The sequence below is a fragment of the Physella acuta genome, unplaced genomic scaffold, assembly GCF_028476545.2.
Source record: "Physella acuta isolate Inbredline_101_S28 unplaced genomic scaffold, ASM2847654v3 ptg001541l, whole genome shotgun sequence".
NCBI lineage: Eukaryota > Metazoa > Mollusca > Gastropoda > Physidae > Physella > Physella acuta.
The window spans coordinates 119,450-125,449 of record NW_026733056.1 but is presented as its reverse complement, the minus strand read 5'-3'; positions in this window follow the sequence as shown (position 1 = coordinate 125,449).

The window sequence follows — 6,000 nt, the reverse complement described above, 5'->3', positions numbered from 1 at the left end:
ATATATAAGTAATAAACTCATGAGAAATCAAAGTTTTTAATTCGTTACTAGTTGACAATCACATGGTTAAATGAACATGTTTTTTACTTTCTCGTATATACGAGTATAGAGAAAGTATTGTAATCGTGCAAAAAAAATCGAGATTTTTACAAATCTCGACGTTTTACACCTCACTGATACTGAAAACATAATTTTGCAATCTTGTCCGTATGTCTGTGTGTCTGTGTGTGTGTACTTATTTACGCTATTTCCGATTTCTCAAAAAACGCATGTAAATTTATAAAGTACTAATAATATTGCGCACTATTATGCACATCTTTATTTAGCGTTCACTTGGTGTGCATTTCTTTTTTCTACGAAATTATATTCTATTTTTAAAAATTTGAGTATTTAAAATGGATTAAAAATCATGTCTAGAAGTCTATATCCCGAGTTGCCATCCCCCGTAGTGTTATATTAGAATATTCGAGAAAGTTTAGGGGAGATCACTCCCGGTTTATTTACAAATTAAATTAACTCCGAGAAATATGGTTAATTGTCTGAACTTACAAAACAGAGTCTAGTTAAACATAGATAGCAATCGCGGATCTCCTAATTAGGTTGGTTTGTCTAATTATAACTGTGGATTTTAGACCTTCCCACTATCGTTTTCAGACAATATAAACAGTTATACGAATATATTGTAATCATTACATTGACAAATTTGCTAGTTTGGGCTTGCTTTATTGTCTGGCTAACTTTCTTTTTCTAAACCAATTAACTTGTTTGGGTCAACTGACTTGTCTGGGCCAACTAACTTGTTTTTGGGCCAACTTACTTGTCTGGGCCAACTTACTTGTCTGGGCCAACTTACTTGTTTGGGCCAACTTTCTTTTCAGGGCCAACTTACTTGTTTGGGCCAACTAACTTGTTTGGGCCAACTGTTTCGTCTTGGCCAACTTTTTTTAGCTGGGCCACTTTTCTAAAATGGGCCAACTTTCTTGCCATACCAACTTTTTTGCCTGGTCCAACTTTCTTCTCCTGGCCAACATTCTTGTCTAAGCCATTATTCTTATGTAGGTCAACTTTCTTGTCAAAGTTAGCTTTTCCTCCGGGGCAACTTTCTTGTCTCGGTCAATTTTTTTTGTCTGGATCAACGCTCTGTTCTGGGCCAACATTTTTTTTTTGCCTGAGCCACTTTTCTCAAATGGGCCAACTTTCTTATCTAGGCCAACTTTCTGTCTGGGCCGAATGTTTTGTCTCTGCCAAAGTTTTTCTCAGGGCCAACATATTTTTCTGGGCCAACATTTTATCTGGGCCAACATTTTTATCAGGGCCAACATTTTTGTCTGAGCCAACTTTTTGTCTGGGCCAACATTTTTTTTTGCCTGAGAAACTTTTCTCAAATGGACCAACTTTCTGATTTAAGCTAACTTTTATGTCCAGGACAACTTTTTTGTCGGGGCCAACATTTTTCTCAGGGCCAATTTACCTGTCGGCCAAGGTGTTCTAACCTTTCAAAATCGACCTGTTACAATTTATCTGGACACCAGGAGAGTGACGTCAGAACAGTGACGTCCCCACGGCTTCGGACCCCGCTCATCACGTGACCAGTATTCTGGACTCTACCTATCCCAGAACCATTCAAATAGTGTTTTTAATTGTAGTTACAGTAGTAAGAATAATATCGGATAGTGTTTTTAATTGTAGTTACAGTAGCAAGAATAACATCAGATAGTGTTGTCAGTGGCGCAGCCAGGGGAGCTTCATCTTGGAGGGTGCGTCTTGGAGGGTGCTTCTTGGAGGGTGCGTCTTGGAGGGTGTGTCTTGGGGGTCTGAAATCCCCCCTCCCCCTCATCACACACCGTCACACAATTACAACCCCCCCTACAAGTGTGACGTCATTTATAATCCACCCATATGATGTGAATTTACATGTAACACATACGAAGTCTATTACTACTGTGAATAAAGTAATCGATTCTTTAAATCTGTGGTGTTTGGATGTATAGGACTGAGATCACGTGGCCATATTGTGGGGTTTGGATGCAGGGGCTTTGTGAGGGGGGGGGGGGGGGGCGGGGGGTGCGGACCGCACAGGGTGACACCATTTAGGGGGGGGGGTGACTCCAAGGCGAAAAATAGCAAAATATATAGAGAAAAACTTGAGGCGGGGGAGGGTGGTGCAAATCGAAATTTCGAGGGGGGGTGGTGCAAATCGAAAACTTGAGGGGGGGGTGCAATTCGAAAATTTGAAAGTTTGTCCCGGGGAAGGGTCGCTACGCCTCTGGGGGGTGACACCATTAAGTGCCGCACCGGGTGACACCCGACCTCGCTACACCACTGTTTGGATGTATAGGACTGACATGACGTGGCCATATTAAAATAAACTGATCTGTTGCAGAACGCTGACAGACTACTTGAGTTAAGCCAGGCGCGTCACACGGCCTAATCACACAATCACAAAACGTATCAAATTCTTAGTCACGCATCAAAAATCAACAGCAACTTGACAAACGGAATGTGCTGTTGTTTTTTTTTTTTATTGAAAGCTGTGTGATGAGATTTGTACGAGGCTGTATTAATACATGTGTAGCTGTGAATTAGAAAAGTTTCAAACATTTTGTTTCGCGACTGTGTATTTCAAAGCTGTGTGCTTGTTTCTACTTTGGTTTTTACTTTCTCTTACACGAAGTATAGAGGAAGTATTAACATCGTGCACAAAAAATTCGAAATTTTTCAACATCTCGACGTTTTACACATCACAGAGTCAGAAAAACGTAATTTTGCAATTTTCTCTGTATGTCTGTGTGTATGTATGTATGTCTTTTAGTAAACACGGTTTCGTAAGTACCTTTTCCGGTTTAAAAAATAATAAAATAATTTAAGTATCATTTCAGTTAGGTAGACTAAACTTTATACATAGGTATCAAATCAGATTATCTTAAATCAATCACATTTTAACCGATTTCTGGTGACCAAAAGTAATACTTTACACTATGTCCATTTTCTCAAAAGTTAAGCAATTGTTCCTTTATAAAGTACTATTCTCCGTTCTATTACAGCAGGGGTCTCCAAACTTTTCAGTCCGAGGGCCGCATTAAATATCAAATTTCAGTTCGGGGGCCAGTTTCTTCCAGGCATGTCTTTGATTTTTCTGGGCAAAGTTGCTCAGCCATCACCAACAAACGTTTTTTCTGTGGACAAAAAGATCTCCGCGGGACGGATGAGAGGACCTCGCGGGCCGCATCCGGCCCGCGGGCCGTAGTTTGGAGACCCCTGTATTACAGTAAAACCGTTTGCATTTAGTTTGTGCGCGAATCTTTTCTTCTACTCGGTTCTATTCTATTTTAAGAATGTAAGAACTAAAAACGTAATTTAAAAAAAAAATGTATTGCACGACTGCTCTTAAACTGCCTCCCTTTACTATTATACAAGTGGTATGATAAAATCTCCTTTTTTAATGCGGTGTCGGGTTTTTTATTACGGTAATGTGATGTCGGGTTTTAAGTTCAGAAAATAGTGGTGTTAAGCCGTCTAGTGGATACTAGTATACGTCTATTTATACAAATGTACTCCTTAATATAAGGTATTTTATATAACTTAATGCTTTAAAACTCATAGCCATCTTTTAAAACTTTGACCTAGAAATATTTAATTTAAGCAGTAATCTACTATTGGTGTTTTATTTTAATACGGCTATTTGTTCTGAATTGTTATACAAATGACCATACACTGAGGTCCAATCAAAGTAATACATTGTAATATACCGAACTCGCTTCTTTTCTTTCATTATTTTTGTTATTAATGAATTGACAGTTGAATTGCATAATCAAAGTACTTTTCGAATCAGTGTCTGATATAGATTTAGCGCCTTTGATCGATTTACGCAAATCAGTCAGGGGTCATCCATAAATTACTTTACGCTTTTTTGGACGATTTTTACTTCCCCCCCCCCCTCCGTCACACGTCGTCACAAAAAGCCAGACAACCCCCCCCCCTTTAAAATGACGTCACACCTCAGTCTACAACCCCCCTCAAAGTTGCTGTTGAGTGTTGCTTAAAACATCGATACTTTGATCAATTCCTATTACAATTATTAAAAACGCTATCTAAAACGCGAAGTAACGGCTAAAACTTGTTTTCTAACATTGCTTTTTTTATAGTGCAAAAAAAGTGACGTCACACTATCTGAACCCCCCCCCCCCTCCCCCTCATCACACACCGTCACAAAATTACGGACCCCCTCCCCCTACGAGTGTGACGTCATTTATGGACGACCCCTTAGATTAAAAATACGATCAATATTTAAAATCAATCTGAAGAATTGTTTATACAGCGATAAGAAGAATACAGTAGTAGACGTAATGTTATACACGCCGATAATTTATCAGTTAACGATTAATAATTTAAAATATTATAATATATAGCAGGGGTCTCCAAACTTTTCAGTCCGAAGGCCGCATTAATTATCAAATTTCAGTTCGGGGGCCAATTTCTTCCGGGCATGTCTTTGATTTTTCTGGGCAAAGTTCCTCAGCCATCACCAACAAACGTTTTTTCCGTGGACAAAAAGATCTCCGCGGGCCGGATGAGAGGACCTCGCGGGCCGTAATTTGGAGACCCCTGATATATAGTGAAGTCGTGTCTTGTATGAAACATGTAGATCCCATAGGCCGTAATTAATTCATGTACAGATAATTATAATTAAATCAGAATTTCAAGTCTATTTGGTTTACGATTATCGGGGTTCCCAGTTTAAATAATTAATGACGCTTAAGTAATGAGCAGCGTATACAATTACACAGCCGCTATCTGTTGGATCGAATGGAGAACGATGATTTTAAAACCTGTGACATGTCTTTCTACCGTGATATAAGTCCTCCGACATTTGATTAAGCACCAAGCCAACGCCAAAACAAAATGTGCTTAATAGTGCGCAATATTATTAGTACTTTATAAATTTACATGCTTTTTTCAGAAATCGGAAATAGCGTGAATTAGTACTTCCGGTCAACGGAAATTACTCAAAATTTGATCGAACAAAATCTCGTAGAAAAAAAGAATTGCACACCTGTGAACTCCAAATAAAACGTGCATAATAGTGCGGAATATTATTAATTTTAATTTACATTCGTTTTTTGAGAAATCGTAAATAGCGTAAATTAGTACTTCCAATCAACGGAAATTACTCTAAATTTGATAGAAGGTAGAGAATGAGATCTTTTACTGACATGTGAAATTTCATTTATCTATCTGAAATAGTACTCAAGTTATAGGCTTTTGAAAAATTCAAAGTAGAAAAAGTACCACTTTTGGTTATCGGAAATCGCTCAAAGTATATCAAGATCTACGATTTTGATAAAATACTTCTATATGAAATTTCATTTAATCTAGCTGTAACGGTACTCAATTTATCGTGTTTACACACACACACACACACACACAGACTTACGGACAAGATTGCAAAATTATGTTTTTCCGTATCAGTGAAGTGTAAAACGTCGAGATTTGTAAAAATTTCGATTTTTTGTTTTGCACGATTACAAGACTTTCTCTGTACTTCGTATATACGAGAAAGTAAAAATAATGTTATAAATTTAATTTATTTAAACAGGGAAACAACTATGTAATTACTCGACATTTAATATTTTTTTCATTGTCACTTCCCTTTGACCACAAAGTAGTTTTTTTTCCAATTTAGAGATCGAAGTATTTATAGCTTAGCTTTGCCAAGGATGTTTATTTTATACATTTCTTTTATCATTTAATCAAATTATTTAACAGAGAGTGAACTCATGAAACCGATATTGTCCCCGAATCCATCTTCATGCTATAACTGAAAATGTATCGATATTCGAAATAAGTAGAATTGGTGTAACAGTTGTGTATAACAATGTGTTACATATTATATTTAAATTGACTAGCAACTTTGAAGTAAAGCTATCTTGCATATCATGCGGTCAATTCGGCAGAGAAAGTAGAGTTCATGTGTTGGTGTTATACTCATGACTTATTACG